Source organism: Chrysemys picta, chromosome 8 (genome assembly GCF_011386835.1).
Source record: "Chrysemys picta bellii isolate R12L10 chromosome 8, ASM1138683v2, whole genome shotgun sequence".
Classification (NCBI taxonomy): domain Eukaryota; kingdom Metazoa; phylum Chordata; order Testudines; family Emydidae; genus Chrysemys; species Chrysemys picta.
Genome location: NC_088798.1, coordinates 77075057 through 77087270, shown reverse-complemented (window position 1 = coordinate 77087270; position 12214 = coordinate 77075057). Strand labels below are relative to the sequence as shown.

Here is a 12214-nt window from a genome sequence, read left to right as displayed (position 1 = left end):
TCCCCACACAGCGCGGAAAGGACTACAATACCCAATGGGTATCGCGCCCAGAGCCTGTCCGGGGAAGCTGGGCCGGGAGACCATCTTAATGCATGCTGGGAGTTGGAGTCTTTTGAAAGTAGGGACAGAGGCCATCATGGGGAATGAGGTTGGGGGGTCACAGCCTCACGTGCCCTCACCCGTCCAGGCTGCCAGGCCTGCAGGGCACTCCCTAGGCTGAGTCAGGGTGACGGGAGATACGCCTGAGGGCACCCTCCCCTCTCATGTGCCTGTGCCCGCCTCCCTGAGACCCACCAGAAATGCCCCCTTTACATTCTCAATCCCTGGGGCAGAACTGTCACGCAGAGAAACCCGCCTGACCAGCATTTGGGTGAGAGAGACCTTCAGGACACTCGAACAGAGACCCCCGGGACCGAGGCTATTAGGTGCTGCAGGATCCCTGACGGTTTCTGGGTCAGGGTTAACAACCTGTGGCCATACCAAGTAAGGTTGCAAACATATTTAAAAAAAAAATACGGGACTGTTTTCTTAGCACCCCACTCCACTCCTCCTGATATTACTAGTATTAATAATAAGCAGTACTCACCTATATTTGCATTTCTTGCTGCTTTTTGCAACACTCAGCAACTCCCGATCTTGTTGTACAGAGATGAAAAAATAAGGGATGTCCCTTGTCATAAGGGCCTGCTGGCAACCCTTATATCAAGCACCCTAAAACATGTTAGTGTGCCACGTGATTGCATTATCCATTACTCTTGCCCTCCCTACATGTGTCACGCCCTCACATGATACTCAAATCAGTCTATATAGCAAGCGCTTTAGACCTTGGGACTGGCTAGCAGGTGAAGTTAACTGGAGCGCTGCGTGCTCAATACCTCTGAATAGCAGGCTCTATTCCTTTAACTTAGGGTTACCATTCCTCCGGATTTTCCCGGACATGTCCGGCTTTTTGGTCCTCAAATCCCCATCCGGGGGGAATTGCCAAAAAGCCGAACATGTCCGGGAAAATACTAGTCCCCTGCTTACCTTAGAGCGGCTCCGGCAGGCTGCGAGCTGCAGGCGGATTCCCCCGCTGCCGCGGCTGCTTCCCCCAGACACCTCAGCTTTGTGTAGCTGAAGAGCAGAGCTGCCCGAGCACTACCGGCTTCACAGTTTTCCGAGCAGCCCCCAGACCTCCAGACCCTGCGCCCCCAGCCGGGTGCTTCCCCAGCGCAGCCGGAGCCCGGGAGGGGAAGCGCCCGGCCGGGGGCGCAGGGTCTGGGGGCTGCTCGGCAAACAGTGAAGCCGGTAGCGCTCGGGCAGCTGTTTCGCATGGCTGGGAGGGAGGAGGGGGAATGCAGGGCACTCAGGGGAGGGGGCGGAGTTGGGGCAGGGACTTTGGGGAAGGGGCGGGGTTGGGGTGGGGCCGGGCAGGGAAGGGGCAGGGCCCCGTGGAGGGTCCTCTTTTTTAATTTTTAAATATGGTAACCCTACTTTAACTGTGTTAAAAAGCAATATACAATTTTACATTACTATATAAGTAATAAGAAATAATAGTCTTTTATTCTCACATAGGCCTATTCTCTGATGCCCTAAATCTCCCTGACCCCAACTTAAATGCAGTAGATCTCCCTCACTTTGATCCTTTCAGAAACTACCTCCACACAGCCACCTGGCATAGGGAGCAGGAACTGGGTAGATCCAGAGCACTACTGTGCTCTGGCTTTTCTCAGTTGGATATAGCCTCGAGGGGGTCATAGGCAGATTAAGTGTAAATTACATCAGACTTTCTCAAACTCTAGCCTGAACAGTTTCTGGGTGGGACCTGAAATTCCTGTCTTAGTGTAGTTGTATGCTCTTGTATTTGAGAAAATTCAAATTATTACTTAAGGTTTTCTGTTATAGTCCCTGTGTGCTCACTCCAGTTCCAAGTGCAGTGTCTTTCATGCACCCAACAGGGCTTCAGGAACTGAGCAGGATTGCAATTTAGTGACTCCTCCGGAGCGTCAGGGCTATTGTAGCATCTCCCCATCGCTCTCAGTGCTCCTGGTACTGGTGCCTAGCTAGCATGAAGCTGCCAACAAGGATAGAGAAAGGAGATGGCAACATCCAACTGCCGCTCTGACCCTTGCCAGAGGGGGACACCATTGTAGGGGCAGAGACTAAAGAGAAATAGGGACTCAAGGGGCAGGAACAGAACAGGAAAAGTGCTTAAAAAGGGGCAGTGGTTAAAGTAGGTTGAAACAGGAACAAGACCTCTCCTTAGACTTTCAGCAGCACCAGCCATTGAGAAGAGAAGAGTCTATGCTCCCTCCTTCTCTTTAACCTCTACTGAAGGGGGAAAAGAATGAGGGAAGCAGAGTCTCAGGGGGGAATGGGTTGGAGGGGTATAATGGGAAATAAAATGGATGAGGCTGCTCTCATGGGCCTCCCACTCAACGCCTTAAAGCTCTCCCACTACCTCCAAACACCACCCCATATGGCTGCCTTCCACTCTCCTTGCTGCCCCAGGTTGCCCCAAGTCCCTCCAGTATCCTGCTCTGCACTAGCTACCTTGGTTCTCCCAGCCTTAGCCCCTTTTTTGACAGTTGGAGAAAATGAGCGGAGAAAAGCTCACCAGTTCACTCAAAGATATAAGGCCCTTATTGTGACATTCTATACCTTAGGGGAGGCCCCTGTAGCCCCCATATTCCTCATTTTTATGTAATCGTGATCTTACATATAAAGCATGCCTTGTAAGGTACCAAGGAAAAGGTTATGACCTGCTGAAAGTAATTTCTCTATCTAAATAGGTATATCATCAATGCATATGAAGTTATGTGAATGTGTTGTATGGTTGTTGCTAAAACATGCTGTAAGGGTATGTCTACATTTGCAGAGTTTTTGCGCTGTAAGTTTCACTAGTGATAGGTAACTGGTGAAAGAAAAGCTCTGGTTTGTGTATTCACTCAATTCCTCAGGCATCAGAGATTGTTTGCACTACCAGCTCTTCCATTGCTGTGCTGTAGGGCAGCTATCCCACAGCTCTCTCAATAGGTCTTGTGGGAAGTGGGGGGGGGGGGTGAGTGGAAGGCATTCTGGGTCCCTGCTCAGTGCCCCGTGCTGCCCTACTTCATGTCTCAGGAGCCCCATTACTTCCTTGTTTCTTCCGTGGCATTTTTTTTAAAACCTCCTGCTGTCTGGCTGCTTTCCCCGCCACATCTACAAACAAAGGAAAAGGGAGCTTCAAACTTCCCAGGGCTTACAGGGGGAGGTACAGACGTCCGTCCATCAGAGCTGCAGCGATGCTGGTCAGAGTGGTCGCTTTTGGAACTGTGGGATATCCTTCGGAGGCCAAAAGGTGTTTACACTGGTAAAAAGTGTCTTCACTTTCACAGCAGCGCAAAAAGAACAGCGGTAAGTACTGTTCACCTCTCGTGAAGGTGGTTTTCTTTTTGCGGTGAAACTTCTGAGTTTCACCACAAAAAGTCATTAACAAGTGTAGACGCTCCCACGGTTTTAGCACCAAAAAAAGGGACTTTTTGCGCTTTAAATGGTAAATGTAGACATACCCTTAGTTGGGGAAATCAGCCAGATATTAACTTCCTAGAGACAACAGCAAGATCACCTGCATGAGGCCACACCAGGGGAATTGCTCAACTTTGCCCGGAGACTCAGCAATGCCCCCAGTCATGCCTAGACTTGCATTCTCCAAGCACATGGGATGGAGGGCATAAAAGAGACCACAGGGCCTTTCTCCTTCACCCACCTACACTGCAAGCAACAAGGATGCTGAAGATGTGAGACTCCAACAGAGGAGACTGGCACAGATTTCAAAGGTGAAATCTATATACTGTGGACTGCAATATCCAGTTGGGTTAGAAAAACTGCTTAATCTAAATCAGTGGTTCCCAAACTTGTTCCGCCACTTGTGCAGGAAAAGCCCCTGGAGGGCTGGGCCGGTTTGTTTACCTGCCGTGTCCGCAGGTTCGGCCGATCGCAGTTCCCAGTGGCCGCGGTTTGCTACTTCGGGCCAATGGGAGCTGCTGGAAGCGGCGCGGGCCGAGGGACATACTGGCCGCTGCTTCCAGCAGCTCCCATTGGCCTGGAGCAGCGAACCGCAGTCACTGGGAGCCGCGATCGGACAAACCCGCCGATGCGGCAGGTAAACAAACTGACCCGGCACGCCAGGGGCTTTCCCTGCACAAGCAGCGGAACAAGTTTGGGAACCACTGATAGGTGTTGCCCAATCTAATAGGGTTGAGAGTTTAGACTGTGTGGTTATATTTTATTTTATTTTATTTTGATAACCAACTGACTTTTTGCCTACTAAATATCACTTAAAATCCATCTCTATGTGATTCATGAGTGGCTCTGGAAGCATTCATGCAATCTAGCTGGGTGTGGGGTCTCCACATGTGGTTGTGCTGAGTGATAACAGCACCAGGAGGGGTTGCTGCTGGTCACTAGCAAGGCATTGTTAGAGACAACCCAGGCTGGAGAGAGTTCAGGGGGCACAGCGGTCCCACAGTGCCAGGCTGCACTCCAGGAGGATCCTGTCACACACTCATATCACATAGTTTAATATTCTAGTATTTCATGCAGAATTGTCGTATATTTGGCCTGAGTCCCAGTTTCCCTGTTTCTGAATTTGGGGCAGCAATGGAGAACACAAAGATGACTATAAGCTAAGCCCCCTTTACTGTGGTCTGAGAGCAGTTTTATGCCAGCCAGGGAAGCCCCTAAACAAAGGAGTAGTTTTAGATGCCATTCTGCCCACTTAAAGCCCCTTTTCACTGCCAGAGGGACGAAAAGTGGCCTTAGTGTAACTGAGAATTAGGGCCCATTATCTGTAGTTGCTGAATTCACTTACCATTTCCGTACCTTTTGACAACGTACGGTTTATTAATTGTAACATTCCTGGCATTTCTTTTTTGTAACTCTTTCACTATCTTTCTAGCAACCCTAACTTTCAAGTAAGGGTTTTGACTGATATTCATCTTAATGGTATAGTTGAACGTTCTCTTTTCTATCTAAAATGACAGTTGAAACAATACAACAGAGCGTTACATCCGGATTCCTTAAAGACTTAGCACACACCAGTACAGCTGGACAGTAGTAAAATATGAGATTAAGAAATTGAGGTTACTGCTAGCTCCATCTGTACACATGGTAAAGGGATGTTACTTGTCATTTATGCCCCTTAAAAATCAATTTCACTTTTTGTTTATAGTGAGTTTCAGTTTCTTAACTGTAACAATTTGTTTAAAGGCAGTTGTTTTCATTGACATATATATTCTTTTTATTAATTTTTTTACTATGTAAAACAACTAAAGCCCATGGAGAGAGAGAAAGCCGTGACAGAATATATAAGGAAGAAAAAATACTACTATATGATAGTTGCTACTGGCTGGGCTTTGCAACCTTTTACCAGTAACAATCAATTAAAAGTATACAGAAATATTTATGAGTCAGGAATGAACGGCTAAAAGCTATGAATAGTTAACTCAGTCTACCTTATACATCCACATTGGGAAGGAAACTGTCCTCAAAATCTATAGTAGGTATGTCCCATTCTGTGAGAGTTTGTAAGTATATCCCATTCTGTGAGAGAGTTTTTATATTCATCCCCTGCACATGCATTTGAGTTTTGCATGGTCCTGGTTCTACTGGGCGAGCAGTGAGTTTAGTCCTCAGGAAGGAGACAGTCTGTATAAAATGTGTTATCCTTGCAAGTAGTAGGTTTCCAGATGTCACATATGGGCTTGCATTAGAAATCCACTCACAAACTTAAGATAAGCTTTTTCACCATGAGTGCAAACCCATACCCATTGCAGTATTATCATTACTGGTATCCCACCAACAGTGGGCGAAATTCATGTGTGTGCAGAGGGCTAGCACAGGGTCTATTGTTACGGGAGATTTCTATTCAATTATATTAAGCCAATGATGTTTGTTTACAAATGCTGCTTTTAATTCAAAATCTTTTAATTTTAATTAATCTATTCTAGTAATTAAGGTTGTGGCCCGTCTAAAGGAATTTCCAGGAAAAGCCGCAGTTGGCTAACTGCCCCTTGAAAGGACACGGATACAGCCCTCTGATCAAAAATAGGCAAACAAGCAGTAAATTCTTCAAAAACAAAAATATTTATTTAGAAGTGAGTGAGTACAGTAAAAGAGTAGAGATAGAGATAAGAGAGTTACAATTAAAAAGGAAATGAAGCAGCGCAGCAAATAACGACAACACTACAATTACAGTTTCAATTAACTCTGTAGCATATACAATAATATAATCATTCAATTAATACTCTATACCTTATAACAATATAGCAATTAAATATATAACAATATATTAATTAACATTCAACAGTAAACCTGTAAAACTAAACATCCAGTAAGCGCTGGCCTGGCAGTTACTAAATGGATAGGGAGAGATCTCACTGAGATCACAGGTACCCAGCTTTATTTACAAGCGAAACCCATACATGCTAGGATGGTAAATAAAAAAGATTGGACTTACAAGGGCTTTCTTAATCCCTCTAAACCGTCTTGGAGGTCCTTCTGCTCTATGTTTTGGGAGCGATGTTAAGTAGGGTTACCATACGTCCGGATTTTCCCGGACATGTCCGGCTTTTGGGGGCTCAAATCCCCATCCGGGGGGAAATCCCCAAAAGCCGGGCATGTCCGGGAAAATCGGGAGGTCAGCCGGGCCGGCGGGGAGCCGGGTCAGCCGGGCCGGCGGGGAGCCGGGCCGGCGGGGAGCCGGGTCAGCCGGGCCCGCAGGGAGCCGGTCAGCTGGGCCGGCGGGGAGCCGGGCCGGGAGCCGGGGGGTGCGCCGGGCCGCCGGGGGCCGGCAGTGCTGGGCGGGCCGGGGGTGGTCGGCCGGGGCCGGCACCCCAGGGCCCGAGCTGACCCAGGCTGGAAACGCCGGGGGCCAGCCTGGGCCGCGCCTCCTCCCCCCACACCCTCCTTACCTGCTTCAGGCTTCCTGCGAATCAAATATTCGCGGGAAGCAGGGGAGGGGGCGGAGACTTTGGGGAGGGGGCGGGGTTGGGCGGGGGTGTGGGCGGGGCGGGGGCGGGGGCCGTGGAGTGTCCTCCATTTGGAGGCACAAAATATGGTAACCCTATGTTAAGGGAGCGCTGGTAGCAGTCTCCTGCAATGGCTGCAGTCTGATGAGGCTTCCTGCTCCTGAGGTAAAAGCGGCTGCTCAGGCAGAAACAGTGGGAGCCTGTTGGGTGGCTGCGATAGCTGCAGCAGTGGCCTCTGCTGGCCGGGTGGTAGAAACAGCTGTTGCCAGGGGCAACCCTGGAAGGTTAGGTGGGCTGCTGCTACTTTGCAGGCAGGTTCTTCTTTGCAGAGTTCCAATGCTTCTTCTTAGCTAGCTTTTTCTGTGTAGGCATCTTCTTACAGGTGTCTGGCGGTGTTCCACTCTCTTGCTGGTCCGTTCCCTACAGAACTTTAGCCTGCTGGCTGTCGTCCTTGTATACGATTTGCTCTCCCAAGCTCAGCCAATCAGCTTCGAGCTTTCCGTAGCTCTGCCCACTCCATAGACTTCTGTGGGGCTACAATGTATTTCTATGGGATTGTGATGAGTCATCCTCCACAGGAAGTGATGCAATCCTATGCCTTGATTACATTGCCTGGAAATGATGCAAACCTATCATCCCTATTCATTCCTATGGGCTTCAATGCATTCCTATGGGGGTTTTCTTAGCTGACCTTTAGATGAACCCTAGCTACTTCCTATCTGGAAGCCCCATGCATTTATATGGGCTACAATATATCCTATGGGGTTTCTCTTAACTGACCTGTGGATGACCCCTAGCTACTTCCTGTCTGGAAGCCCCTATGTATTCCTATGGGCTCCAATGTATTTCTATGGAATTATGCTTACTCATTCTCCCCAGGAAGTGAAATTTACCATTGCATTAGAGGAAGTGAGATTGTTACATCATAGGCAATGGACCCCTATGTGCCCTAGAAATTGAATCTCTCCTGATATTATATCACTGTATAGCCGCCATTACTGAATTTCTAATTTAAACGATTATTAATTTCTCTCTCACTAAACCTCTATTCTTAAAACTAATCACTACTCTAAGCATCCCAAAGGGTCCTGACACTATCACCACTCTTTGTATGTCCAATTAAGCAAGTTATAATTTTCACGAATTTAAACCCCTACCTGAGGTTTTTCTGCAAACCTTCAATTTAAAGTATTATAAGGCATTTCAGGCAACTGAGGCAAAATCTCTCGCCACACTATGGATCACATAAATACCACTGAAGCCCTCATAATCAGCCTTACCTTAGCAGGGCTGGCCTTACCATGAGGTGAACTGAGGCGACTGCCTCAGGTGCCAGACTGTGGGGGGGTGCCACTAGGACCCAGAGTGTAAAAAATTGTGTCTGCTGCTGGTGCATATGTTTTCTCTCTGCTCTAGATGCACAGAGATGGTGGCGTGCTGTGCTGGAAGAAGGAGTTCACAAGAGTCATAACAGGCAGGTAGGAAAAAAGGTGAGAGGGAATAAGAGAAAGCAGCAGGAGCTGCAGGAAGAGAGAGGAGGAGGAGCCTCTTATTTACTTCTCTAGCACCCCAAGGAGCCTGGACTGATTAACACCAGCTTCTCAGGGAGCTTCCTGTTTCCTGCTGCTTCCCTGAATCCACCTGAGGAGAACAGGCAGTCAACTGCAGTAGTAGGAGCTAGTTAGGCCTTTAAGATGCTGATATCTTCCCTCACTCAGGCCCTGCTACCAGCCTGCTTATTTGTCCCCTTCAATTGAGTGTGGAGAGCCACTATAGCTGGCATAGAACAGCAGTCATGGGTGAAAGAAGAAAATGCCCCTCCGGGGTAGCATTCAGAAAAAGCAAGCAAAGGAAGTTTTTCTATCTAAGCAGGAAGGAGCTCTCCTGAGATACATAGGCACAAATGTTCACGGTGATCCTTCCGGCCCCACTGAGTATATGAGTGGTGAGGAGATGCCTGATCTTCCAGTTAGTCAGAGTGCAGGTGACCTGGCAGCTACTGCAGCATCCATATCTCCAACTCGAATGGATGTAACCATGAACATTCCTGAAGAAAAGTGTAGATCATAGAAGAGTGCGGTGGAGACGCAAGAAACAGCTGCTGCTGAGTTTAGTTCCTTAAGTCTAGATGATCCAGGACTGTGGACCACTTGAGCAGTAGTCTGAGGTACTTCCTTGTACAGCATGGGCCACAGCAAGTGAAAAACTTCATGTTCCCCAAAGACAATGAAAATAGAAGTTTCCATCCAACACATTACTGGCATGAAATCCCCAAGGGTGACAAAGTGGAGAGGCCATGGCTTATGTACTCAAAACCCCAGAATGCTGCATACTGTTTTTGTTGCAAACTCTTGCAGTCTAATGTTCCAGCCACATTGGGTTCTACAGGAACAAAGGACTGGAAGAATCTGGCTAGAAATCTGGCATGCCATGAGAAGGCAGCAAAATCACCAGAGAGTATTCCATAGGTGGAAAGAGCTTGAGATGAGACTAAGGTGAAAGGCCACCATAGATGATCAGCATCAAGAGAAGATTGCATCAGAGTCTCTTTACTGGCAAAATGTTCTGAAAAGGCTCATTGCCATTGTGAGAATGCTTGCTACCCAAAACCTAGCACTGTGTGGCACTTCAGTTCAGCTGTATGTGCCAAACAATGGAAACTTCCTTAAAATTGTGGAGCTGATGGCTGAGTTTGATGCTGTACTCCAGGAGCATCTAAGAGTCACCACCCAAGAAATGTACACACACCACTACCTTGGAAAAACAATTCAAAATGAGATCATACATTTACAGGCAACAAAAGTCAAACAGAAGATTGTGGCAGATCTGAAGACAGCAAGATATTACTCTGTTATTCTGGACTGCACACCTGACATCAGCCGTACGGAACAAATGACTTTAATGGTGCGTTTTGTAACAACAGAACCTAGTGAAATTGTCCCTGCAATGGTGACTGTCAGAGAGCATTTTCTAGAATTTATTGACATTGATGATACTACAGGACTTGGTATGACAAATGTGCTTCTTAAAAAGCTGGAGATACGGAAATTGCGATAGCTGACAGAGGTCAAGGCTACAATAATGGTGCCAACATGAGAGGAAAGAACAGAGGAGCACAGACACGGATCCGAGAGTTAAACCCTCGAGCTTTTTTTGTCCCATGCAGTTCTCATTCATTGAACTTGGTGGTCAGTGATGCAGCATCAGCTTCTAGTGAGGCTGATGAATTTTTTAATATAATTCAAAGCATCTATGTATTTTTCTCTGCATCAACTCATCAATGGCAAATTTTGAAGCAACATCTGGGAACATCCTCTCTGACAATGAAACCACTGAGTGCCACATGATGGGAAAGTCGAGTGGAGGCGATAAAGCCTATCAAACACCAAACTGGAAAGATAGATGATGCCATAGTGGAGGATAATGCAATGACAGGAACTGTTCGTGGGAGAACAGTGGCAGAGGGAAATGGAATCACTAGAAACATACATAACTTCAAATTTCTGTGTGGCTTAGTGTTGTGGTATGACATACTGTTTGAAATAAATGTTGTAAGCAAGAGACTCCAAGGTGTTGACCTTGATATATCTGGAGCAATGGAACAACTGGACAAAGCAAAGTCATACCTAGTGTCTTACCGGTCAGATGAGGGATTTCAAAACGTACTGAAGAGTGCACAGAAGTTGGCAGAGGAACTTCACACTGAAGCTATTTTCCCATTCAAGAATACAAGAGTCACCGAAGAACACAACGACGCTTTGATTATGAGCCACGGGATAATCCCATAAGAGATCCCAAACAACAATTCAAAGTTGAATTCTTTAACCAGGTATTAGACTGTGCAATACAGTCAGTTGAAGAACATTTCATGCAGCTCAAGGAACACAGCAGTATATTTGGGATGTTGTAGGATATTCCAAAACTCCTCACTATACCTGAAGAAGACCTACACCAGCAATGCAGGGCACTAGAGACAGTGTTGACACACGATGACATGTGTAATATTGATGCAAGTGATTTAGGTGATGAACTGAAAGCCCTTTCAAGATACATTTCAGCAGGATCAACTCCAAAGGCTGTTCTGGAATATATGTGCACAAATAAGATGACCACCCTCTTTCCAAATGTTTTTGTTGCTCTGCGCATACTTCTAACACTTCCTGTAACAGTTGCCAGTGGAGAACGCAGCTTCTCCAAGCTGAAGTTAATAAAAACACATCTACGCTCCACAATGATGGTCGGCCTTGCAACCATCACAATAGAGCAGGGGTGTCAAACTCAATTGCACAGGGGGCCAAAACTCAAAACTCGCGGGCCGAACAGTATAACCATTTATTTAACAGACTAAATATTTATGTTTTTTAACCATTAATATGAACCAAAATACAGGATATCATTCCAAAATAAATACATTTCAACTTAAAATATTTTGCTCTTCATAAAAAAATATCCTGTCAATACAATACATTCAAAATCTGTACATGCTGGAATATTAAAAAATCTGAAAATATAAATAAAAAATTGAATTTAAAGCAAAAGTATAATCATAACAAATCATAACATTCCATTTTCTTGTCCTATTTAGTCAGAGCCTGATACTTGGAGTCTTTTCTTTGCAACAAGTTCGTTTATGTTTGGGGTTAGGTTCTGTGTTGTGAAGATTCTCAGGATCGATTGCAGGTGTTCATCAGTGAGGCGACTCCTGTGTGACGTTTTGTTAATTTTCATCACAGAGAACAGCTGCTCGCACAGATATGTGCTGCCAAACATGGACAGGATTCGAGCCGCATGTTGGCGGAGCTGCGGCATCGCTTCAGGAATGAAGCGAGTGAACTGTGCTGGCCCCGCAGTGTCGTACTTTGCCTTCAGTGTCCCGTTACATTGCAGTTCTATCAGCTCCATCTGCATTTCTACAGGTGCGGTTTCCACATCGACTGCAAATGGGTTGCGAAGCAGCTCGAAGTTACTTTTCTGTGCCTCAAAGTCACTGAAGCGCCGTGCGAACTCAGTGCGCAGCGCGCTGAGTTTTTCAGCAAAGGTGGCATTTGGGAAAACTGTGGCACTTTCTTGGTTCCGTATTACTTGGCAACAGGGAAAGTGAGACAAGTTGCATTGGTGCATTTGTGTCTCCCATAAGCGCAGCTTCACTTGAAATGCCTTCACTGCATCATGCATATCGGTTATTATGTGCTCCCGTCCCTGGAGTTGAAGGTTTAAAGCGCTAA

General features: G+C 46.7%; 1 long non-coding RNA gene across 1 annotated transcript in view; it reads left to right on the top strand.

Annotated features, from left to right (window-relative positions):
- The first annotated feature begins 109 nt into the window (after positions 1–109).
- The window catches only part of LOC103307590 (uncharacterized), a 29984-nt gene continuing 17879 nt past the window's right edge, over positions 110–12214 (top strand). The window contains exon 1 of the long non-coding RNA XR_510180.4: positions 110–483. This is a non-coding gene — a long non-coding RNA (uncharacterized LOC103307590). The remainder of the gene's footprint in view (positions 484–12214) is intronic.